Genomic DNA, 26,871 nt, shown 5'->3' with positions numbered 1-26,871 from the left:
TTTGAAGCTCTGCAGGGTCAGGGAGAGCCTGATCGAGCGAGGGAGCTCATTCCAGTGAAGGGGGGCTGCACAAGCAAAATCTTGGATACGTGCATGAGATGAAGTAACCAGGGCGGAGGAGAGGTAACAGTCATTGGCAGACCGAAGTGAGCGGGAGGGAGTATGTAAGGAAATGAGGTTTGAGATGTAGGGAGCAGTAGAGTTAGAGAGGGCCTTGTATGTAAAGGTGAGGAGTTTGAAGAGGATTCTGTAGGGGAATGGGAGCCAGTGCAGGTTTTGGCAGAGGGGAGCAGCAGAAGTGGAACGGCGGGAGAGGAATATAAGTCTAGCTGCCGCATTGAGAACAGACTGGAGGGGAGCAAGATGGCAAAGTGGAAGGCCAGTAAGGAGAAGGTTGCAGTAGTCAAGCCGAGAAATGATTAGTGAATGAATAATCAGTTTGGTAGCATTCTGGGAGAGGAAAGGCCTAATACGAGCGATGTTGCATAGCTGGAGCTGACAGGATTGAGTCAGAGATTGAATGTGGGGTGTGAAGGAGAGGGTGGAGTCAAGGGTGACACCCAAGCAGCGAAGTTGGGGGACAGGGGAGATGATTGTGTTGTCAACAGTGATAGCGAGATTGGTTGGAGTGGAGACTCTATTAGGGGGAAAGATGATGAGTTCGGTTTTGTCCATGTTGAGCTTCAGAGAGCGCTCTGACATCCAGGAAGAGATGGCGGAGAGGCAACTGGTTACCTGAGAGAGAACAGAAGGGGAGAGTTCAGGAGAGGATAGGTATAGTTGTGTGTCATCGGCATAGAGGTGGTATTGGAGGCCAAAGGAGCTGATGAGTTCTCCTAGTTTAGAAGTGTACAGGGAGAAGAGCAGTGGGTCCAGGACAGAACCCTGTGGGACACCAACGGGAAGGGTGGAAGGGGGGGAGGTGGAGCCGGAGGAAGACACAGAGAAGGAGCGGTTGGTGAGGTAAGAAGTGAACCAGGCATGGACGGTGTTAGAGATCCCAAAGGTCTGAAGGGTGCGAAGGAGGAGAGTATGGTCCACGGTGTCAAAGGCTGCAGAGAGGTCCAGGAGGATGAGCAGAGAGAAGTGGCCCCTGGATTTGGCTGTAAGCAGGTCATTGGTGACTTTGGCCAGGGCAGTTTCAGTGGAGTTACGTTGGTGAAAGCCAGATTGGAGAGGATCAAGGATGGAGTTGTCAGAGAGATAGCTGGTGATGCGGCTATAGACAAGCCTCTCAAGTAGTTTGGAGGCAAAAGGGAGAAGAGAAATAGGGCGGTACAATGAACAATGAAGCCAATCACAATCACACAGCACATGAAGCTCTCTGTGGTGAGCTGCAGAAGAGGGGATGCCCTGCTTTGATTATTTGATTGTAGTGTGGGTGAGTCATTCTTTTTTCTGATGAATATTTATTTCTCCATATGAACTACCATGAATGAAAGAATACTTTTAAGAAAGTGGTGGCCAGGGTTTTCACAGAGGCTTGTATTTAAGTAAAGCTTATTTGAAAGCTGACTGTGTTTTTTATACCTTTGTACACTGTGGGCTTTATTTACGAAGCAGCAGCTATTGTACCGTAAGTGTAAGGCGAAAATTTGAAACGGCACCCGCGGCATGCTGGGCTGTACACAGACTGCGACCCACCGGGAAGCAGCAGCTTACAATAGCCGCTGTTTCGTAAATAAAGCCACAGAATTTCTGGAGTTTCACAAACTCAGATTGTCTTATGCCTTATGTGTTTTTTTGTACTTGAAATTTGGGACTTCATATATGGGGAATGGGGAACTACATATTAACAAATAGGCAAATTAGGTCACAGCACTGAGTATGCCACCTATATGTACTTTAGTGGCTGTTCACACTGTTTTTTATGTGGTTTAAAATTTAAATATGTAGTTACCATGTAAAATTCAAAGGGGCCAAATACATTATGTTGACCTGCATGTTATATTGTACAGTGTTATTTACCACAGAATACACATGTTACTTGCATGCATGGCATAATAGCAGTATCATTTTACAGATAATAGCACAGTACAGTTATTTTAGACAGTTAGGTTAAAACAATATGTCTTGCACAGTGTTGCATACTCACTGTGAGCTTACTGTACAGGAAATGGTCACGTCCTGTGGACACATCTTATTGTAACTTATCCCACAATATAAGGTACTCTAAATATTATTTGGGGTTAGGTTCCTCTGTCTATATAGCTTTGTCTGCATTATCCCTTAGTTATACAAGTGATACATTTGTGCACAAATCACACAGAGGGTCTGATTCAGTACAGATCACAATTGCATATGCAGCTGCAAATTTGCACAGAAAGCAGCTGCTAAAATATGCTAATACTTCCCAAAGCTCAGCCGGCATAAAGAAGCCCACTACTGCTTTCTCACATGCGTCCACTGTTGCTCTTCTGCGTAAATATTGGTACCATCGATGCACATCGAACACCCATGCAGCATTGACAGGTCAGGTCTGGTCTGTCGCAGACACTGCAAGTCTCTTTGCATGCATTGGGCTCTCAAGCTGTGTATGCAATCGCAGTGGCTAATTTATGCACACACAAACAACAGCATTCAAACAAACAGACGCGCCTGCATTTTTCCGACCACTCCCTCGTCACCACCCCCAAGCGCTAACAGCCTGTCACTCACTCTGCGATGGATTCCTCTGTGCCTCCGTAATCGCAGTGCGATCGCAGCACACACGCAGTGCGGCCTATATGCATGCGCAAGGGCAAATAATCGCTCGATCTGCGTACGTAGTTGCACTTGCAATCGGTACTGAATCAGGCCCTGAGTTAATAGAAATCTGTGATACGTTTTATATTTACAGTAATAATGTAAAGTCCATTTCTGCTCATCAATAAAAGAAATAACAGTGGACATCCTGTTCTTTGCTTACTAAAAGTGGAAACCAAGAGAAGATTGCATTTCTCCTGCAGTTCTGCTGTAGATCATAGTTTAATACAACAATACATTCAGTTCTTTCAATAAGCTCTATGGACCAATGCAATGTTGCTCTGGTGTGTAATAGGTACATGTTAGTTTTTAAATCGTATAAATACATTGTACCATTTATGCATTAACAAGGAGCCCTGGATTGCTGATAAGTACAGATATGGGAGGCTAACATAATTTGACTGGACACACCCTTTAAGCATTACTAATAAATAATGTACTGCATAGGCCAATAATTGCTATACACAGCCAGCTACTAGCAGAACCAGCATTCGACCTGCCAACTGTCTTGATGTGTGAAAACACACCTATATATCTGTTGAGGCATATATATATATATATATATATATAAAATTATATATCATATATATATATTTATATTACTGGATCAAACTTACCAACGTTTGTTGATAAGCAGAATGTTGCCGAGGCTGAGGGGAGTTAAGCATGGAGAGGGCATTCCTATCAAAGTGCAAAGGGTCCTATACTTCAATGGCACCCGTTGTGTGGCTTCATGTTGCACCTTGGTGGAAAAGTACATTTCCAGGTACACTCTCAGCAATGTAATAACAAGCTTCATGCACAGAAAATTTGCAAATGTCATTCTCCTCTCATTGTTTTAAACCATACATGAGGCTAAACTGAGCAGTGTTTGAGGAGAAAATGAAAGGGTTTGTACTACTACTTTCCATGCTATAAAATGTTTGGAAGGCGGACTGGATGTGCCACTTACACCCAGAGGCGTAGGAATCAGTGGCGTAACTACTGCCCCCGCAGCCCCCGCGGTGGCTTGGAGGCGCCGAGTAGCTTGGAGGCGCCGGGGGCAGTGGTTACACCACTGCAACTGTGAGCGCTGGCCTCTGAAGTGATCGGAGGCTAAGGAAGCCTCCGATCACTTCAGAGGCCAGCGTTCCCAGTAATGCATTGCGCGGGTGACGTCATGACGTCATCCGCGCAGTAAGGAACCTGAGCGGCCGCGTCTGCAGCGCGGGAGTGGGCACTACTTGAAGGGGCACAACTACCGAGGCACTTCTTGAAGGGGCACTATTCTAAGGGGCATAACTACAAGGGGCAATACTTTAAGGGACACAGCTACAGGGGGGCACTACTTGAGGGGCACAACTACAGGGACACTACTTGAAGGGGCACAGCTACAGGGGCACTACTTGAAGGGGAACAATTACAGGGGCAATACTTGAAGGGGCACAATTACAGGGGGCACTACTTGAAGGAGCAGAATTACAAGGGACACTACTTAGAGGAGCACAACTACAGGGGCAATACTTTAAGGGGCACAACTACAGGGGCACAGCTACAGGGGGCACTGCCTATGGGCACAACTACAGGGGGTCCTGGATAATGGGTACTACTACAGGGGGTATTGCATAAGGGGCACTATTACAGGGGGCATTGCATATGGAGCACAACTACAGGGGGCACTATATAATATAAGGGGCACTAATTTAATAGGTTAGAAACTATGTTCCCAATAATCTGGTTCTACATGGACATAAAAGCTGTGCAAGCTGTCTTGAGCTGAGGTGATAGTCTGGCAGGAGCGGAGAGGAGGGTTGATGAAGTAGACCTGTCAGGGTGGGATGTAATGGGCATTACTGTGTGCACAATGTGCTATTAGGGGCATTACTGTGTGGCATTATGTGTTATAAGGGGAATAATGTATAAGGGGCATTACTGTGTGGCATAATGTGTTATGTGGCATAATGTGAAATAGAGGCATTACGGCATGGCATAATTTGTTATAAGGGCATCACTGTGTGGCATGTGTACAGTGCATTGCTGTGTGGCATAATGTGTTGTAAGGGGTATTATGGTGTGGCATAATGTGTTATTGGGGCATTCCGGTGGGCATAATGTGTTATAAGTGGTATTACTTATTACTTATTACTGTCATAATGTGTACGGCACATAACTGTATCGTGAACATGAAACCGCACACCTTAAATGTTGTCTTTAGGTGTGTTTGTTTTTTGGGCGGGGGGCGCCTTGAACTTTTTTGGCATGGGGGAGCAAAATTTATAGTTACGCCACTGGTAGGAATGATTTTATGTCAAGGGGGCAACATAATAAATTCTAATAGTTGGAACGATTTTAACAAGAAATGTAACAAAAAAATAGGGGGCCCGCAATGCTCATCAAGCACCCACTCCAAATGCTGTCAAACAAGGATACAGCACTACATCGCGCATAAATAAACAGGGGACTCCAGGGTAAATCCGCCTGGACATTCCTAGACTGAGTAGGGCCTAAAACAAAAAGACAGTTGCCATATTGCAGCATCAAGAAGCTCAACATATTGTGGCACCTTTACTAGAGAGACTACAAAAAGTCAATTTTTGGCTTCAGCTAAACAATCTGGGATGAGATCGCAACTGAAATCACTTTCACTGGGCATGCTTTGCAGCAGGCTGAGGAGGATGACAGATTGACTGCCACCATGATCTTCTAGACACCTGGCCAGGGACTGGGTCAGCCTTACCATGGTTGGGAAATTACCCATTATATTACTATTTCTATTGTGGTCATGGTGTGGGCTGGGGAGGGGGGTTTCCAGGCAGAAGGAAACACCCCCTGTGTTTGTCTATGGGATTATGGCCAAGGGTCTGGCATCCTGGCCGCAATCTCCCTCATTCCTTGATATAGAAGAGCAGCAGACTCATGGATGCAGGCCATTAGGGCCTCTTTCAGTCTCAAGAGAGTTTTTAAGTTCCTGAGGAAATCTTCCTTCATCTCCCAGAGAATGGGATCATTGGCGTAGAGGTGTGGCACCCACTCTTTCTCTCAGGGAAGGAGTTCCTGTGTTGCTAAGAGGAATCCTTTTGGAAGCCTCCTCCCCTGTCCAGCTCCTTCCACCAGACACCTGGGCTTTGTGCGCCTGCATGAACCCTAGTTCACGCAGGCGCACTAGCACTGCCGAGTCAGACGTAGCATTATTAATTTTCACTGCTATGAAAGCAGTGAAAAGATTTGTGGAGACAGCTGATGCTCAAATCATATATTTTGTAATACATAGTAGGAAATATAAGTAGTAATAGTTGCATTAGTAGGTAGCAAACATAATGTAATCAGTGATTCCGTTACCACAGCTTGGTGATTACATTACTTTCTTAAAAAATGTGCCCAGGTTACACAAATTCTCATACTTTTACCAAGTTTATGTAGATGTATCCCCTGGATTTCCCCATCTTGCAATACAATTGTGAAAATCTAGAGTTAATTCTGGAAGCTGAATTTTTCCATTTTGTGTACACACACATGAGATGTCTCATGAATGGCGATTCCATTACTGTCAATGAAAGTAGACTGATTTCTCTTAGATAACTTACACAAGATAACGTCAGCTATTTTGATAGTATCATACATTGGGTTTATTGTGGGATGTTGGTTTATGATGATTTGGTCACATTAGTGGTAGCAGTTGTATAATGAATAGAGTTTATCACTGTAAAAAGGTGATTCCGTTACCATTGGAATTGCCAAATTATTATTTACAACAGTTTTTATATGATGTCAGGCATTTCACAGGTAATATGCTGGTTTTAATGTATGCTTAGTTTTGCCATATCTGTGTATAACCATGTGAAACTTAAGTAAGTTTTTATAAAAACTTTTGTTTGTTTTGTTGAACATATACAGTATTCTGCGTCATTGGCCTACATCAGGCTTGTGCTTGATCACTACCCTTCTCCTCATCCTCGAAGACACCAATTCCGATGTCACCAGCCAATGGAACACATCTACCACACACGTGTTTTGCCTTATGGATTGCCTGAATATGAGATGATGATATCGACTTAGGCTTCCACCTCAGATCATCTTGGAAACTCTCCAAATAGCGGAAAGTGGCCTTAAATCATTTATTGACATTCCTACAGCAACCCCACGGGATGTAGTCAGCTGAACGGGATGTAGTCTAAATGCCGACGCTGATAACCCGGCAAGGGAGTTAAGATAGGTGTAGAAACACTGACACCTATCTTAATCCCGACGCCAGAACACAGATGGATGGACGCCCGAATGAGGCAAGTCTGTGGCACCCGTCCTCTTAGCCGCGGGGGGGGAGGGGGGGGCGGGTATGGTGTTAGGGTTAGGGCAGGCAGCGGGATTAGCGTTAGATTTTGGATGGGAGGTTAGGGTTAGGCACCCCTTGGGGGAAGGGTTAAGGTCAGGAACCACTGGGGGCGTTAGGTTTAGCCACTAAGGGGGGTGGGTTAGGTTTAGGCATGAAGGAGGGGGACTTAGTTTCAGGAACTAACGGGGAGGTTTAGGGTTAGGGTATGAGATGGGGAGGGTTAGGGTTAGGCTACCAGAAGGGAGGGTTAGGGTGGGAGGGGGTAGGGTAAGTATACTTACCCGACCCCTGTCGGGATACCAACCATCGGGATGCCGCTGTCGGTATTCTGACAGGAGGCATCCCGACAGCCGGCATATTATACCGATTCCCAACCCCACCACTGACACAGTTATTGTCACCTGGGTACACACCTATGCAATCAATCGGCTGATGGAGTAAATTCTCCCAATCAGCCAGTACTGTGTACCCAGAGTGACACCCTGTGAGGCCCCTGTGAGGCCCGTACACACTGTGCTAGAAATATAGCTCAGTGTGTACGGGCTTCTATGGGATTGGGAGGTCGGGTTGATAAATATTAAACCGAGCATAAAATGGCAATCTCCCAATCCCAACCATTGGAGGAGTATTATAAGCCATTTATCAGCTAATGCTCCTGCAATGGTCCTGCATACACAACCTCTACAATTGTCAGCCAGATTACCTGATATCTTACACTTCTGCACTTCAGAATCTTTCCAAACCATGGTGGCTGTGGCTGCTGGAATTTCCCAGCAACTTTCAGCAAGACTCTGAAGTTCATAGTAACTGCCATCAAGGTGCGCCACAGCCAGTTTGTAGACATGCCTTTGGATGAAGAGCTGTGGCAAAGAAGCAGTTTAGGGAGTTTGCAGACTTTCCCCACGTTATAGTGGTTCTGAATGGCACCCATATTGCCCTAGTGCCACCCAAGAATAATATGTGTGTGTATATAATGTATATATATATATATATATATATATATATATATATATACAACAGGCTTAATCCACGGCACTCAACCATCTGGGGTGCCCTTGGTATGTGACCGCACCATCTACATTAAAAATATCATACAAACTCGGCACTCACATGCTTTTCACACTGCAACTCCTTTGAAAACAGGGAATGTTGGTTCCAAAATATTGCAATAATTTGTTAAGCTGACCACCGCTTCACGGTCATTCCCATCTGGCCAGTCCCTACACTGATTCTCAGATAAATGATCTTGGTCTGCCACCTTTGGCTCAAGCTTGCATACATTTTAAACATGAATGTGTGTCCTGGCTTAAAGAGACAGGACCACACCCAGGGCTATCAGTTAATAAGCACCTGGAAAAAGAAAAAAAATTGTATTACATTTGAAAAACAGGGTGCCCTAGCAAGTGTTACCACAACCTTTTTAGAGATGGCACAATTTTTGAACACATTGGATGGTCCAATTCGATTTACCTATTTATGTGACAGCAAGGAAATACATTTTTTGGATGTTACTGTCTTTAAAGGCCTTAATGGTCTGGAATACACCTTGTTCAGAAAAGAGACTGACAGGAACACTCTTTTATGGGCTACAAACCACCACCCGTTGTCACTTTAATCCCAATTTATTAGGATACTACGGAATAATTTGATTCCTGAGCGTGCAGAGATACAACTACGTGAATTGTGTGATCGTTTTGCAACTTGGAGGTATACCAGGAAAATTATTGAGAGATGCCTCGCCAGGGCCCAAAAATTTTTTTTACAGGAACGACCAACTCGACGGGCTATTGACACCAATACGGTGATCCTGAGTGCTAAATGTGACTCCAACCTATTACATACACAGGGCTATTAAGAAATATTGGCCCATTGTGTCTTCAGACCCATCTTTTAAGAAAATTGCGAAGAGTTCCCCCCTGTTAAGTGTGAGAAAAGGTCCCAATCTCAAAGATGTCCTGTTAAGACCTGATATGCGCTGAAAATAACAATGTGATACACAATGGCTATGCCAACACAATGGCTGTTTTAAGTGAGTGGGCTGCACTACATGCAGAGTATTAATTACAGGTCAATACGTTTGTCACCCATTGAATGGGAATAGGATCTTTCTTCAATATCACCTTACGTGTTTGTTAGACCATGTGATATACTATTTGGTGTGCCCTTGTGGTCTATTTTATGTGGGAAAGACTGTTCGGACATTTCGGGAACAGATGTCGCAGCATCGTTCCTCTATTAGACTGGCATACGCAATGGGGAGTTCTGATAAGCCAGTGGCACAACATTATTTGAAAGAGAAACATCAAATCTCTGCATTACGATATATGATTATCGATTGGGTCGCACCAGCTCCGAGAGGCGGAGATCAAGGATGTACTCTATTAAGGAGAGAAGCTAAATGAATCTACCGATTGGGCACATTGGTGCCTAGAGGACTAAATTAGGTGAATCCTCTCAATATTTTTTTATAATTTTTTTATATAATATTTTTCGATTCCTAAGTGACAATACTCAGTATATTAAATCCTCTTGAAGATCATAGGACATTGTGTTATCTATTTTGGTATCTAGCATTTTTTCTGGACCTGTTGACCAATAATGTATATTTTATATGTATGTTATATGTTGTTTGTCTATTAGTCACTTAAGTTGGTGATATCGTTGGTTGCTATGGTTACCCGGTTAGGGTTGGGAATCGATCCATAAGTGATCACACTAGCGTCCAAATATGATGGTAGAATATGCTGTGAGGTTATGCTTATTAAGTGAGATGGGCTTATATGCTCTCATGTTCTAGCTGATTGAGCGTTTTAGGCAAATTATTAATTAGTTCCAGTAAACATGATGGTAAGAGACGCTGGTGACTAGTTGAGTTGGGCGCCATTTGCGTTCCATGGTGTGGAATGCAAGCTCGTGTTGCCATGACGGTCAGTGACGCTTTTGGTGAAAGGATGTCCGGTGGCTGTGTCATGTGACTATCGGCATTATCGCTAGCAGTGACTAGCGTGATGTACATTTTGTCGCAGTTCAAGTTAGGACTGGCGTGAATGACGTAGGTGTATATGTTGTTTGTTAATGCAGCTGATGACTAAGGGAATGTTTAATTAAGGTAACATGATTGATGGCACGATGACGCCGCTGAGGGGGATGTGTCCAACCCTGATTTTGGGTTTATAAGGCAACTTGGTGGTGGTGGTTAGATATTGTTCTCTCTGTCTCTGCCACTTGGTGGTCTTGATAAAGGTCCTGCTGTGGGACCGAAACGTCGACCTGTATTATGATGTAAGCGAATAAAACTACTTTTTTCTACTTTGGATTACAAGCCTGGTGAGTGCTCTCTCTTATGGACTATATATATATATATATATGTATTTATATATATGTATATATATATATATATATATATATATATATATATATAGTGTATATGGACCATAAATATGCCACTCTATTAATGTTAAAGTTGTATGTGGTGCCTCCTGTTTGCCAGTTTTGCAGCAAGTGCACATGATGGTTCATCATCCAGCAATCAGGGTTATGGCAGGAATTATCTGTGAAGCAAGGCACAGATGCATGATTGCTGTATAAATATTTTTGTACTTGTGGTTTTGATTTGTACCTCCGAATTATATATGTTTCTATCATGTGATGTTTCTTAATTTAAGGAGATAGTGGATACCCTTGTTGCCCATGGCTCCTGTCTCCTGGCTTGCAACATAGAGGCAGAGATATCCTACAATCCACACATATAGTTACCAGGCAGATCACTGAATAGACCTTTGGCCTCTTGAAGGCCAGCTTCAGGTGCCTTGACTGGCCTGGGGGAGCCCTCATGTATGCACCAAATGTTGTTTGTAAAATAATCGCTCTATGTGTGGTGTTTCACAACATCGCCATAAAAAGCAGGGTGCCATGGGATGAACCGGCCATTGAGCAGGAGGATGCGGAGGTTGTGGAAGGAACACTTGATTTACCATGGGGTAGGGAGTTTCACCAATATGTACTGGATAATTATTTCTTTTAAATTGACTTTTAATCTTAATATATTTATCAATAACATTGCAGTTTGATTGCTCACAGTCCAATACATTGCAATTATCTGTAATGTTTAGTTGTGCATACTGAATAATATAGAGTACCAGAACTGTAAGAGTAAGTGTAGTCATACATAATACTAGCTGTTGCCCACAGCTTTGCCCACGATGAAATCGCTTCTGCCAACATTTATTTTTATTTGAGGCCTTCTTCTTGTATTGCTTTGCACAGGGGCCCTGTCAAGGGAGTGGCCCACGTGACCAGTAGCGCTATACAGACTGGTGGCAGCAGCACCTTCACCGACCACTCACACCAATGTCACTATGTGCCCTGTGCACAGACTGCTATGTAGGCTATCCTAATCACCGACCACTCACACCAATGTCACTGTGTGCCCTATACACAGAGGGCCTGATTCAGACCCGCTCGTGAGCGCTATGCGTGCTGTCGATGTTGAGTGACAGCACGCCCCCTATGGTGGGCGGACAGGGGGCTTGGCTGCTCCCATGGGAACGCCTACCATCTGGGGCTGGCCCCACTGACATCACAAGTGATGTCAGTGGGAGTGCTTTCGGCTCTGTTTGAGCCGAAAGCACTCTTGGGCTTGCGGCAACGAGACCCTACCACAAGGGTCTCATCGCAAGCCTGATGGTCGCGATGGTCTTGACCATCGCCACCATCATCATGGCCGCTCGCTATAGCTGTGGGTGGTCACCCACAGCTATGCGAGTGGCCAGGAGGCCGTTCTGACAAACCAGAGGGCCGGCCCTGATTCAGAGCGTCCGGCTCTGAATCAGGCCCTGAATGCTATGTAGCCTATCCTATTCATCCACCACTCACACCAATGTCACTGTGTGCCCTGTGCACAGACTGCTATGTAGCCTATCCTATTAAAGTGAACGTGGGCCCAAAGCACCTCTCCCTTACTTTACTGGCCGCACAAATGGTGCTACATCTATCTCTTGTATTGATGATGTCAATAAATGTTGTTTTTGTTATTACTCAGTTTTAACTTGACTGATCAAGATAAAATAAAGTTCAGGTTATTTCTGGGACTTTCCACTAAATGATGATGCAGTTTTCATGAACATTGGTTCAGTAGTTTTTGCAAAAACTTGGAACAAACAGACACAGCATCCTTATATTAGTAAAGATATTACAGTATATTTGCTATGTTAAAGATTTGTCTCTTTTTTTTACAACCAAATAATTACAATTTATGAGGAAAGATTGTACATGAGTACATGTAGTTATGTTGTACACAGTGTATAAAATAACTGTTTAAGTGCCCCATTTGTATAGCTAACATATGCTGCTTATATCCACCATTTGTATGTAGAGACCCTTGTGTTTTGCACAAATGTGAGGTCACACGTGTCTGTAATAGCAAATCACAGCACAGTACTCCATATATATAGTGGCACTGGTGTCCATCACTGCCATCATGAGAGCCGCCAGCTTTAGACGCCAGGAGCTCTGCATTCTCACAGAGGAGATTGATACTAGACTGGGGCTGGCAGTACCGTAGTCACCAACGCGGTAAAATTATCTTCGTATCGAATGGTTCGCAGGAGGATCCACTGGTGGAGCATAGTTCAAGCTTGAATGCTGATGGAGTGACCCCCGGCACAGGCAGCCGGCAGTCCTAGCGAAAACACCAGGAGTGCCCAGTGTAAGCATGCTATAAAAATTTTTTCTGTAAGTGTAATCAAACAATGGACCTGATTCAGACCCGTTCGCTAAGCTGCGCTTGCTCGCTAGGAGCGATTGTCACCCGTCTGCACATGCCTCTAAGTCGCAGTGCGCATGCGCAAACTAGCATCTGCGATGTTCAATCGTGTGCTCATAGTACACAGACAGGACGCTACTTTGAGTGGCAGATTGTGCCATTTGTGGGTGGTAAGAGGGGAAGGTGCTTGTGAACGTGGAAATGGTTGTGTGAACGCAGGCGTGTCTGACCGTCAGAACGGCGTTTAATGGGTGTGCATAATTAGCAAAGTAGCGTCATTGCACACGTGACTTGGTTGTTTTTTAGCCTGAACTGCTCGCAGTGCTTGGGGTAGGTTACGTCAACCCCAAGCGCTGCGTGCAGCTCCGATGGCCCTCGATGTTCACGATTAATCAGACACTTGTGATGACGTGTGCTGCGAGTGACAGGTGGGAGGTTTTATAGTCCAGCGCACGCTAACTGCTGTCGCTCACTAAGACATAGAGGGCATCCTTACTGTTAACCTTGGCACACAGCACATCAACCCAACAACATTATTTTCCTCAGCTCCTTTACAGTGTTGGATAGCCCAGGGGCACAGCTAAGAGGGAGACAGAGGGGTAGACATGCCCCAGGTGACTGGACGTCGGCAGGAGGAGGTGTGATCTGGGCAGGGATGGAATGGCCGGCCGGGGGGCCCGGGAAGATCCTTTTTGCAAATGCGCAAATTGGTCAGACTGGTGCGCACGCCTAACTGTGAAGAGAGGTTGATCAGTGATGGGCTGGTTGCTAGGTTAACTGACAGCCCATTTTGACATGAAATACTCTCCATAGATTCCAACAGAACTGTATAAGGGCCCATACACCTACACGATCAGCATCCGATCCGATTCACATCAGATTACCCTGCAGTCCTGTCGACACCATTTCTTTTTTTTCTTAGCACAAGATCTGTCGTAACATCGATCCTGTGCCTCACGCGCTCATTATGGGAATATGGACAGTCATTGAAATGACTTGAATTGCCACACAATGGATCGCATGTAAAAAAAAATGCCACGTTCTGAATACGATAAGATCGAACATATGTGCTGCACATATGATCATAAGATACGATTGAAGGACCCACGGGAGCATCGTATGAAAACATGCACGATTTCAACAAGACTGAACGTACGTCAAGTCGAATATCGTGTGATCGTCTAGAAATCGCGTAGGTACATTGGGGCCTTATCACTATTAGCTGAATTTCAAAGAAAATTGTAGACTAAAATTTCATTCCAGGAAAAGTCGTGAAATATATATATCCATTTCCAAGATATTTTCTATAGTGACTCTCACATGGGGCTGTATTTATTGACATTATTTTTACTAAAATAAAGTGAAAAAGGCTGCTTCACACCCTTTTCACATTATTTTAGTATCACCTATAGTTATTACAGGGCAATTGGAGTAGAATTTGTAAAATTCTACTCCAACCCCTAAGTAGCACTTATTTTTAGTAAGCGGATTGCATTTCCCATAATTGTAATGGGAAATGTGATCTGGCCATAGTTACTAAAAATAAATTGTAAAAAAATACCAGGGAAAGCCCTGTGATAATAACGCCACCTGGAGGTGGCGTTATCCAGTGTCTCCGGGCTCCTACTCTGCTCTAAAAGGCAGAGCAGAGCACGGAGCCGGTCTCAGTGATCAGCTGTGTGGTCTAAACAGACCAGAAGCTGATCTCTGGTAAAATAAAAAAAAAGTAAAAAAAAAAAATGTACTTACCTGACTCCATGGACCGGTGGTCGGGGCTCTGGTGATGACTCCCCTCAGGTCAGCTGGTCTCCCATGGTGCACTGGGGCCCGGTCATCAGGTGATCAGGTCCCAGTGCAATATGGGATATCAGCTGACCGGAGGCATGGAAGACATCACCGGAGCACCGATGACTGCAGGTAAGTGCTATTAAGGGAGGGGGGGTTGCGGGAGGTTCCGCGATCGTGGGGGGTGGGGCTTAATGATGGGGGCAGGGCTTACCGCCGGGGGTAGCAGCGGCGGCCGGTCGGCGCATGCGCGGGCACTTTGTCACTGTATTTTTTGCGAAAATACCGTGACTAGTGTGCGGAGAGGATTCGCAGGGACAGAGATTTCTCGCAAGCTCTGTCCCTGCAAGGAATTTGTAGTAAATCCCTGTGATATTGTCTGAATTCGCAATCCGAATTCAGTCGATAATATCACACTACAATCTGCATTACAAATGCGGATTGTAGTAAATAGAGCCCATGGACTTGTTGGCTCAATTAAGCTATGTCTACTGTATATTTACTGTAGATGTATTACATAACTTCTATAGAAAAGTAAAGTGAAAGCAAACACTGTTCTTCGATGTGTAGGGATTCCTTTTATGACTGTACTCTTAAGTTCGCTGTGACAATGAAAACGTGAAAAAATTTTCAGCTTTACCAAATGTCAATTAAGATAACCAAAAGTAGACACTATAAGGCACTATTAGGGAAATAAACAGTAAACTATCTGTTTTCATTCTATAACTAAATTGCTAAATTATTCCTATTCAAATCTACCACCAGTCTCGTAAAACCCCCAAAAATTTTTCACCAGAGCAAATTTTGCAGCTAGTGGTTAAACCTCTGGACTTGCTTATCTTATGACAAAGGAACCTGTTATCCTGTTAATGACTTAATTCTTCCAGGTTCCCAACCTTCTTCCAGTTACAGTATCATCTCCAACTTCAGGCATGGGAGCAGCCTTTCAGTCATTTCCAAGCATGAAAATATTCCATTGGCAATTGCTGTACTTCACAGATATCATCCTGCACATAATATATACATACTAAAAATTATGTATCTTACCTTCTAATGTGAGATGGCTATCATCCGACACCTCTCTGACAGTTACTGTCTACTTATCTCTTACTTACACACACTTTTACCTCTCTTTTACTGTCCCTCCTTCTTATAGATCTACCCTTTACCTCTCTTCTCTTCTCTCTCTCTCTCTCTCTCTCTCTCTCTCTCTCTCTCTCTCTCTCTCTCTCTCTCTCTCTCTCACTCACTCTCACTCTCTCTCTCTCTCTCTCTCTCTCTCTCTCTCTCTCTCTCTCTCTCTCTCTCTCTCTCTCTCTCTCTCAATTCTCTAGTTCTCTCTCCCAGCTAATTCACACCCTTAGAAAACTGTCCCTCAAACTTCCTCCTTTCTCAGGTTCCTCTTTGCCATCTAACGCCTTCCTCTATTATACAGTATACCGAGAGACACACAAAAAATTCAGTCTTTATAAAAGGATGTTAAATGTTTAAAGGAAGCTACGCTTGTTAATGACGTATTTATAATCTATATGTGGTACCCCCATAGCTATGGGTTCACCCCAACTGTCAGGGTTTGCATGGTAACAGACCCATTTAGCACCAGCATTTTTTTTTTAATTATTATTATTATTATTATTATTTTAGTAACACTTTCCAGCAGCCCCATTAGGTTATATGGCAGGGCTGCTTTGAACTCTGGGCCTGATTCAGACCCGGTCGCTAAGCTGCGAATGCTCACAAGGGACCGGGTATGCAAATCCCGCAATCGCACTGTCTGGCTTAAGGATGCCCTCTATTTCTTAGAGGACGACGACCCATCGGAGCTGCACGCAGCACTTGAGGTAGCCCCTACCCCACCCCACCGCAAGCACTGCGATCAGTTCAGGCTAAAAAACAACCAAGTGACGTGTTCAATGATGCAACTTTGCTAATTATGCACACCCATTAAACTCTGTTTTGATGCTCAGACACGTCTGCGTTCGCACATCCACTCCCCCATTCACAAGACCCTTCCCCTGTCACCACCCACAAATGGCGCTGTCACTCAAAGTAGCTTCCAGTCTGTGTACTACCAGCGCACGATTCCCGGCCGCAGTGACTGGTTCGCACTTGCGTACTTTGACGCATATGCATATGTGCGATAATTGCCCCTAGCGAGCGTCCGCAGATTAGCGTCCGGGTCTGAATCAGGCCCTCTAAGTGACACCTCTCACCAGGGGCTCTATTTACTACAATCCGCATTGGTAATGCAGATTGTAGTGTGATATTACCGAGTGAATTCGCATTGCGAATTCAGGCAATATCACAGGGATTTACTACAAATCCCTTGCAGGGACAGAGCTTGCGATAATCCCTGCTAATCCCCTTCGGTGCCTTATCACGGTATTTTCGCCAAAACTACCGTGATTAAGTGCCCGCGCATGCGCCGACCGGTCGCCGCTGCTACCCCCCTCCGGCGCTAAGCTCCGCCCCTGGTGCTAAGCCCCGCCCCCCGTGATCGCCCCCCCCCTGCGACCCCCCTCTCCCTTACTTACACTTACCTGCATGCTGAAGGCCTCCGGTGATGTTCTCCATTCCTCCGGTCAGGTGATCTCCCATACTGCACTGCTGCCCGATCACCTGATGACCGGGCAGCAGTGCACTGTGGGAGACCAGCTGACCGGAGGGGAGTCATCACCGGAGGCCTGATCACCGGTCCCTGGAGTCAGGTGGGTAAAAAATTTTTTTACTTTTTTTTTTACAGTAATCAGCTTGCGGTCTGTTTAGACCACCCACCTGATTACAGGGACCGACTCCCGGCTTGCCGTTAGAGCAGGGCAGGAGGCCGGTAACCGGGGGAGACCCTGGATAACGCCACCTCCAGGTGGCGTTATTATCACAGGGCTTCCCCCGATATTTTTTTCACATTTATTTTTAGTAACTGTGGTCAGATCACATTTCCCATTACAGTTATGGGAAATGCGATCTGCTTTACTAAAAATAAGTGATACTTAGGGGTTGGAGTAGAATTTTATGAATTCTACTCCAATTGCCCTGTAATAACTATAGGTGATACTAAAATAATGTGAAAAGGGTGTGAAAACACCCTTTTTCACATTATTTTAGTAAAAATAATGTTGATAAATAGAGCCCCAGGCCTGTACTGCACATGCGTTAGGTAGTCTGGTTCATTAGATCGGCTGTGTCTAGATAGACAATACATAGGTCAACCATGATAGTTAGACAGGGAGTGTAGATCGACGTACCGTAGATCGAACGGAACATTAGCTAAACTGTAATATAGTCAAACGTGACAATAGATCGATATGTAGTATAATATTCATGCAAAAAAGTCGCATGGGATAAAGGTCAGCTTCACCAGGAAAAAACTAAAAAATACACCAGCACACTAGGGGTCTTATTCAAGTAAGGAAAGCAGTTGCGTATACACATGCAATCGGTCAATTTGCATTGCAGTGCGGTCAGAATTACGTACACAGAGGCTACGCAGACTCTTTACAGAGTGATGGACAGGAAGTGCCATTTTGGGTGTAACGGGGTGGTGGTCGGGCGAACGCAGGTGTGCCAGTGTGACTCAACACCGTTGCAGGGGCTTGCATAAATTATCCACTGCGCTACCAGACGCAGCCTGAGGACTCAGCATGCGCAGAAGTTAGCAATTCCTGAGTGAGGTCTGGGCTTGCCTATAATTATTGACAGTAGAGGTGTCAATAATTATAGGCAAGTGGGTCTCTTGGAAAAGGTCAGTTTAATCCTGGCAGCAACATTTGCAGGAGAAATTAAAGCTAGAGACGTTGTTGTGTCATGTGCTATTTGAGCTGACAACTTGCTGGCAAGGAGCTCTTATTGGGCTCTATTTACTACAATCCGCATATTGAATGCGGATTGTAGTGTGATATTACCGAGTGAATTCGCATTGCGAATTCAGGCAATATCACAGGGATTTACTATAAATCCCTTGCAGGGACAGAGCTTGCGATAAAGCTCTGTCCCTGCGGATCCCATCCGCACTCTAGTCGCTGTATTTTAGGAAAAAATACCGCGACTAAGAGCCCACGCACGTGCCGACCGACCACCGCTACTACCCCCCCACCGACGCTAAGCCCCGCCCCCCGCGATCGTGGACCCCCGCGACCCCCCCTCCCGTCATTAGACTAACCTGCATCCTCCTGGCCTCCGGTGATCTTCTCCGGGCTTCCCGATCAGGTGATCTCCCATACTGCACTGGGGCCCGATCACCTGATGACCGGGCCCCAGTGCACTGTGGGAGACCAGCTGACCGGAGAGGAGCCATCACCGGAGGCCCGATCACCGGTCCCTGGAGTCAGGTAAGTAAAAAAAAAAATGTTTAATTTTTTTTTTCATTTTTTTACAGCAATCAGCTTGCGGTCTGCTTAGACCACATAGCTGATTACTGGTACCGGCTCCCGCCTCTGCTCTCCCCGTTAGAGCAGAGTGGGAGCCCGGTAACCGGGGGAGACCCTGGATAACGCCACCTCCAGGTGGCATTATTATCACAGGGCTTCCCCCGGTATTTTTTTACAATTTATTTTTAGTAACTATGGTCGGATCACATTTCCCATTACAATTATGGGAAATGCGATCTGCTTTACTAAAAATAAGTGATACTGGGGGTTGGAGTAGAATTTTACTAATTCTACTCCAATTGCCCTGTAATAACTACAGGTGAAACTAAAATAATGTGAAAAGGGTGTGAAAACACCCTTTTTCACTTTATTTTAGTAAAAATAATGTTAATAAATAGAGCCCTGTATATCTTAAGATCTGTGCGCATGGGTCCGATGTTACTCGATGTTACCGATTTATTTGCTATGCTGCCCCAGTATACGGATGTGAGTAAGGGGAAGTGGGCGTCCTTATGTCAGGCTGCATACGCAATGTGAATGCACACATTTAAATAGCACCGCTGATATTAGCAACTGCGGTGAGTTCCTTACTGAATCAGGCCCTAAGATCCGCCATGGCTCTAACAGCCCCAGTCCATCTGGCAACATGACTGCATGGGTGCGGCAATGCCCCGGACTCAGCAGAGCAGATGGCCGTGGCACACGAAGCTGGTAACTTTTAATGTGCTGCTGGCAGGTTGTGCTGTGCATGTGAGACAGAGGGAGAGGCTGGACACACATAAGGGGGCCTGGCTGGACACACATGAGGAGGGCTGACTGGACGCACATAAAGGGGTGGGGGTTGCTGGTATTATGGGATGGATCACTTGTAAAGTCTTAAGACCACCATTCTATTGATGCTTAGTGTATCAGATTGAATCACAGTAGAGGTATCAATAATTATAGGCAAGTGGGTTATGGATACCCCTTAATCGCTATACCTAAATGTCGCTACTTAGCGCTTCAAGTCACTAAATTGAAATAATTGCTTTCCAATCCAATTGTGGTTCCAAGCACAAAAAGTTATATTTTACAGGAAAAAGTATAACACGCTGTGATCTAGACAATTAGCACAAAAAGCAAGTAAATACAAAGGTACAAGCCGATACATATGCGTGTGCACTGGTCCCAGTATACAGACGTCAATCCAGAAGCCTGTGGTCATCCAAGGAGAATGGCTGTATAGTAGAATCAGCATGCAGGTTATATACCTTACAGAGGTCAGCTCTAACAAAGAAACTAGTTGACAGATTTCCATTGGTTCTTGCTCTTGGACATTCTGGTACGATGCAGGTCATAGTGTCACTTGGGGTATGTCCCAATTCCTCAGGAGTTGCTTTGTGTGGTTTTTCCGCCGAAGAACTGGTTTAAACTAGCTAAAGACACTACATATAGAGGTATACATTCTAATCACTAATTCCCTATAATTCACAACTTGCGGACGCATTATGCGATCTCCTTGCCGATAGAACCGGAGATCTGCAAATAAACAGGGTGTTACGATCCTCTAGCAATTGCTAGGATCGAGATGGAGGTGTTGGAGATACGTGGCACATCGAAGAACAAACACAAGAAGTATAGTTAAATCATGGCAGTTTACTGAATAAATGATATGATGGAGTAGTGAAAACACAACATGTCAATGGTGCAATAAGGAGCTGAAACCATAGGACAGTCAATAGAATATACTGTAGGTTTACAGTCCAAACTAAAGTTGTTAAATGGCCAGGAGGCCTAGTAGACAGCAAGGCTTGAAACGTGGTGAAGAAGCAGGATTGCTGGATGGCCTGGAGGGTCTAGCAGACAGCGTTGCTTGAAACCTGGTATAGAAGCAGGATTGCAGTATGGCCTGGAGGGCCTAGCAGACAGCGATGCTTGAAATCTGGTGTAGAAGCAGGATTGCTGTATGGCCAGGAGGGCCTAGTAGACAGTGGTGCTTGAAACGTGGTGTTGAAGCAAGATTGCTGTATGGCCTGAAGGGCCTAGTAGACAGCGGTGCTTGAAACGTGGTGTTGAAGCAAGATTGCTGTATAGCCTGAAGGGCCTAGTAGACAGCGTAGCTAGAAACGTGGTTTAGAAGCAGGATAGCTGTATGGCCTGGAGGGCTCAGCAGACAGCGATGCTTGAAACGTGTTATAGAAGCAGAATAGCTGTATGGCCTGGAGGCTCTGTAGACAGCGATGCTTGAACCGTGGAATACAAGCAGGATAGCTGAATAGCCTGCAGTGCTCTGTAGACAGCGATGCTTGAACTGTGGTATAGAAGCAGGATAGCTGTATAGCCTGCAGTGTCCTATAGACAGCGATGCTTGAACCGTGGTATAGAAACAGGATAGCTGTATGGCCTGGAGGGCTTAGTAGACAGCGATGCTTGAACCATGGTATAGAAGCAGGATAGCTGTATGACCTGGAGGCTCTGTAGACAGCGATGCTTGAACCGGGGTATAGCAGCAGGATAGCTGTATGGCTTGGAGGGCTCAGTAGACAGCGATGCTTGAACCGTGGTATAGAAGCAGGATAGCTGTATGGCCTGGAGGCTCTGAAGACAGCGATGCTTGAACCGTGGTATAGAAGCAGGATAGCTGTATGGCCTGGAGGCTCTGTAGACAGTGATGCTTGAACCGTGGTATAGAAGCAGGATAGCTGTATGGCCTGAAGGGGCCTGCAGACAGCATTACTTGAAACATGGTATAGTAGCAGGATAGCTGTATGGCCTGGAGGACCCTGGAGACAGCTTGGAGGTAGCTTGGACCCAGGGTACTTGGGTCACTTAAAAGCCGGTGAGCAGAATACACGCAGCATGTAGAAATATCGCTGGAAGTCTGGATGCACAAAGAGCAGCTTGCATAACCAAAAGTTCCACATGAAAACTCTATAGCCGACAGAGCAGCGACAGTCCAGGAAGTTCAAATAGGATCAACTGCCAATCAGGCAACACTAGGAGGAAACATGTGAAATCCTCTGACGTCTGGGTCTCCTAGCAACCGGCAACCTGAAAGCATGGTCAGGAGCAGGAGGAATACTGGCAGGAGACAAGTCCTGGACTGGACTTCTAACACAGGGATTTAGAATGGTACCAAACATGACTTGTCCTCTATTTTCTGTACCTTAAATATCATTTACATTACATTTCACAACATAAGCATTTGCTAAAAAACCTCTATTAAGCTTAATGTGAGGGAACCTTTTTATAGTGCGTGCATGTGTGAGTGTGAGAATATTGTGTACTTTCGCTAGTATGCGTCGTACGTCTATGTGTTTTGTGCTTATCTGTAGGCTTTGATGTACAGCGCAAATGTGCGTTGTGCGTCTTGTATATTTTATATGTATTATCTAATGTGCGTATAGGTTTTCATTGGACTTAAAACAATATGCAGTAGCAAAACAGACTCACGACGCTAATAACCAAGTATAGCATCGTACACAATGGTATTGTGCTGACGACGCAAAATGGCGTTGTCAGATATTAATTTAAAAGTTTTGCTCTCAGCCAATCATCCGGCTTCGACAGGGTCTCTTGGAAAAGGTCATTTTTTTCCTGACAGCAATATTTGCAGGAGAAATTGAAGCAGGAGACGTCGTTGTATCATGTACTATTTGAGCTGACAACTTGCTGGCTTTTTGCATCTCTTAAGATCTGTATCAGTTGGAAAGAAAGACATTATATGCAGCTTGAAACTAGGATCTAGCATGGTTACCGAAATGTAGTGTCCAATTGCAAGATCATGACAACCCTTTGGTCCTGGCAAGTGAATAAAGAAGTTGATCTACAAGTCCAACATTCTTAGTGGAATTGCTTCGTTTAATCTCCTCCTTCAGCTTCTCTAGCTGTTTTTGCAATATTTTTATTAAGGGAATCACCTGACTCAAGCTGGCACTGTCTAATCTCACTTCATTATTTACTACTTCAAATGCTTTCAGTAGCTTGCATAAAACAGAGAGTATTCTCCACTGTGCTGGACCAAAGTATATACTCCCCTCCTCAAGGCATTGCTTGTTGTGTAGGTTTGGAAGGCTTGTTGCTGTTCCTCCACTTGTTAAACTATATAAAGGGTAAAATTCTACCTGGTCACTACCTCTTGCTTCAGTTGGTGACATGGCAAATTAAACTATTCTTGCTGCTGCTGCAGTCTTCTGCATGCGGTTGCTGAATGCCGAAAATGTCCAGACATTTTTCGGGCCACAGACAGTATCTTCTGCATGCCACTTTCATTTAAAAAAAAATCTTATCCACCAATTTAATTGTGTGGTCAAAACATGGGACGTGTTCAAATTCACCCAGTTGTAATGCTCTCACAATGTTATCAGAAATTACAAATCCTGAGGAGAATCCTAGCAGGGTAAGCCAATTTGCTATGCCATCCTTGAGTTTTTCTAACAGGTTGACACCGGAATGCATCTTAGTGAAGTTGGTGATACAGAGAGTAGCCTGTATGTGAATTATCTGGCATTGTGTGTTAGATACTGCTGCTGCTGAAGATGATACACCCAGTGGGCTGTCACAGTCATGTAATATTTAGTTTGACCAGTACCACCGATCATATCTGTGGCTAAGTGGATAGTAAGTACAATTACATTTTCTGGGCCAATAACTTGTTTTTTTTCTTTTACAATCCCAATACAGGCGAGTAATTGCTGTTCTGGAAAGATGGAATCCAGAAGGAATTTGGTAGTGGGGACACAGGACCTTGATTAACTGTCTAAAACCAGATGCATTGATGGTGGATATTGGACGCAGATCTAATACTAGCTTTGCCTTCATGGCTTCAGTGATCCACTGTGCGACTAGATGGCAGCTTTCATAAATGCTTCTTTTTTTTAAATGTTTCTTTATTGAAGCACAATAATTGTGTACAACAGTATAAAAGTTACACCAATATAGTTAATATTAGCATTAATAATAACATATTTATGGCATATACGCAGAAAAAATAACATCTAGAAACTGTCATAAATGCTTCTTATTGCAAAGAACTGTTTCACAGTCAATTTTTCTTTGAAACTAGGCTTCTTGGTCCCCTTCTGGGATGAAGATTCACCCCCAGCAGCAGCATCTCTAGCACACAGGGATTCTTCTGGGGAATCCTGGATAGGGGAGTAGTCAGTTAGCCTTCACAAATTGGATGCAGGTGGACTACCTGTGATCATAATTGAGGAGATTGAGGAGATTGATGATGAAGGTCTTGGCGGTGGAGATTGCATGTGCTGGGATCTATCCATGCTGCTGCTAGCTGATGCTGGACTGCTTGGTATTATCTTACAGGATTTTCCCAAATTATTTGTATAAACTTGCTGCAAATGACACAACAGGGAGGAAGTTCCAAGATGGTTAATGCCCCTAACTCTACTGCTTCACAAACAGTATAGCTGGCTTGACAAATTTTGTCAAGATTTGGGTAAAAAAAATCCATGAGAAAGAAGGGGGTCTATTTTGGTCTTATGCCAAGGCATGACAAAGGCCTTCTTCTTATCACGGCAATAACTGCTGCCACTGGTGGCTGACTTACTTTGACACAAAGAACTTCCTCATCATCAACATCCTCAGTAGTGTCAGATGCACAAATATACCCTACATCCTGTTGCACTTCCAAGTAGCATCCTCAATTTCTAAGTTACTATCTTTACTTTTGATGTGGAAATGGTGGAAGGAGGCTTCTCATGGAGTACAGTGTCAGAAATTCTCAGACTCACACATAGCACTTGGGGACACATTTAGACTCTTCTCAGGGATTTGTGAAGTTTGTGAACACATAGTTGTTCTTCAGGCTTAGTTTTGTCTTGGTGAATGGATTAGCCTGTTTTAACATTGACACTTGTAGACTTAGGGACATATTTACAAAAGTGCAAGTTTTTAGAAATGGAGATGTTGCCCATAGCAACCAATCAGATTCTACTTAACATTTATCTAGCACCTTCTAGAAGATAATAGCTAGAATCTGATTGGTTGCTATGGGCAACATCTCCACTTCTAAAAACCTGCACTTTAGTAAATATACCCCTTACAGTGAGAAGGAGTTGCATGTGAGGTTTCAGAAGATGCCTGACTGTGTTTGGCCTCGGCTTCCACAACAGGTATTCTAGTGCATGAAACAGAAATAGCAGGTCCACGACCACAAAGGAAGACCATGGCTTCAGTCTCTCCTTGCCACTGCATGTGGTGTATAGAATGTTGCCAAATTTACACTTTTTAGCTGTAAATTTTCCCTTTATTATTAGAGGTGATTTGTTTAGATTTCATGTGCCCTTTTAAACTTCTTTAACCTGGACCATTTTTAGTAGCTGTTGAAGTACTATCATGACTGCTAGTAGCAGCTGTAGCACCAGTACTGGGTTGTTGCTCCTGCTGTTCTATCAACTGATGCATATTGACTCACAGCATTCCTAGTATAAAGGTAGCACCTAATGAACTTATATTTTTTAACACACAAGTTCTATAATTTTAATTTTTAATAACAGTGCCCTAGTAATGGTGGCACACTAATGACATTATATTTTTTAACATGCAAGTTTTAAAATGTTGGAAGTAATTCAGAAAACCGTGCTCATCCAAAATGTGGTGATGGGGGGAGGGGGTGTGTGTTGTGGAGAAGTGAGATATAGGGGTCTAAGGAGGGAGAGGGTGGGGGATGATGAGGATGGAACGGAGAGTGAAAGATGTGTATATGTATGCATGAAAGGAAGGGGGGGTTGGAAAGAGGAGTGCTGCACCATCTACAGGAGTACCTGGTCCTGTTTGGAACTAGATATAATTATGGGAGTCGGGTGCACTCTTCCTATGGGTATATGTGTTGTGATTTGTGTGGTGAACCGTGTTGTGTAGAATAAAGACAGACAACAATGTGGGGGCCAAACCATTTATTTAGTAGACACAATGCTGCTCCAGAGTGGTTCAGGGGAGGGAGGAAGGAGATGGGGAAGACGGTGGGGAGTGGAGGAGGGGTGGTGTAATGGATGGGGGGTTGTATATCTGACTAGCTCTAGGTGGGAAGATAGATAGAACCTTTGAGGGGGCTTTTTGTTGTGTGGTTCTTGACCGGCACGTCTTCCCTGCTGGACTTTTGGTTGACAGTCTTGTGAGCAGTGTGGGGGTGCAAGGTGTCAGTAAAGTCAGTATTAAGTTCTGATAATATCGGCGTCCAGCACGGTGGTGTAGCAAAATGCTAGTGGGGTATACTGATGCGGCCGAAGTGTCTCTTGATGAGGTAAGACTTCCCTCCTCCTGGCGTGGACTGCTGGTTCTGTCGCAGTAATGTGTCTCGGTGGGGGGTGGGCCTGCCCTGTGCATGGATGAACCCCACAAGTCCGTGGGGTTCTCAGAGCAACAATCTGGGGGTGACGATGGTGTGGTATGGTGCCCACCCACCTAGGCCCGGATGCTGGTGCCGTTAGCTAGTAGTGCTGGCGGCTGGCCTGAGGTGGTGGGTGCCCTTCCTCTCTATGATTACCTGTGCTTTCCATCTGGGGTAAGCGTGATGATGCTTGTGGCTGGGTGTGGTAACACCAGGGTGTACTCGAGCCGGTCCAGGACAGGCTGCTGATCGCTGAAGGTGCCGGCTGCCTGGACCGGTGAGGAGAGGGTGCCCGTGATGTTGATGGAGCAGGATCTGCAGGCCAGGTGACTGCATGTGCGGCATTAGTGCTGCTAGGGGGGTCACAGTGCTGGTTCCGGATACCGGTGCAGACGCGCCCAAGGTTGTTGGAGGAGATGAGGTTTGCAGTAGTTCAAAAGCAGCCTCACGCACACGTGCACAAGATCTGACCTTACTCAGGAATTGCTAACCTCATCTCACGCAGTGAGATCTCTAGCTGCGTATGGCATCGCAGTGGCTAATTTATACACGCCCCTGTAACGGCATTCAAACG

The 26,871-nt window shown here is 44.9% G+C and overlaps 1 protein-coding gene across 1 annotated transcript in view; it reads right to left on the bottom strand.

The window, feature by feature from the left end:
• Positions 1 to 15,750, bottom strand: part of FGR (FGR proto-oncogene, Src family tyrosine kinase) — a 200,197-nt gene extending 184,447 nt beyond the window's left edge. The window contains exon 1 of the mRNA XM_088442123.1: positions 15,651 to 15,750. The gene's annotated coding sequence lies outside the window, so the exon portion shown is untranslated. The remainder of the gene's footprint in view (positions 1 to 15,650) is intronic.
• Positions 15,751 to 26,871: the final 11,121 nt, after the last annotated feature.

Source organism: Taudactylus pleione, unplaced genomic scaffold (assembly GCF_031769625.1).
Source record: "Taudactylus pleione unplaced genomic scaffold, aTauple2 ptg000305l, whole genome shotgun sequence".
Lineage (NCBI taxonomy): Eukaryota > Metazoa > Chordata > Amphibia > Anura > Myobatrachidae > Taudactylus > Taudactylus pleione.
This window is presented reverse-complemented; position numbering and strand designations above follow the sequence as displayed.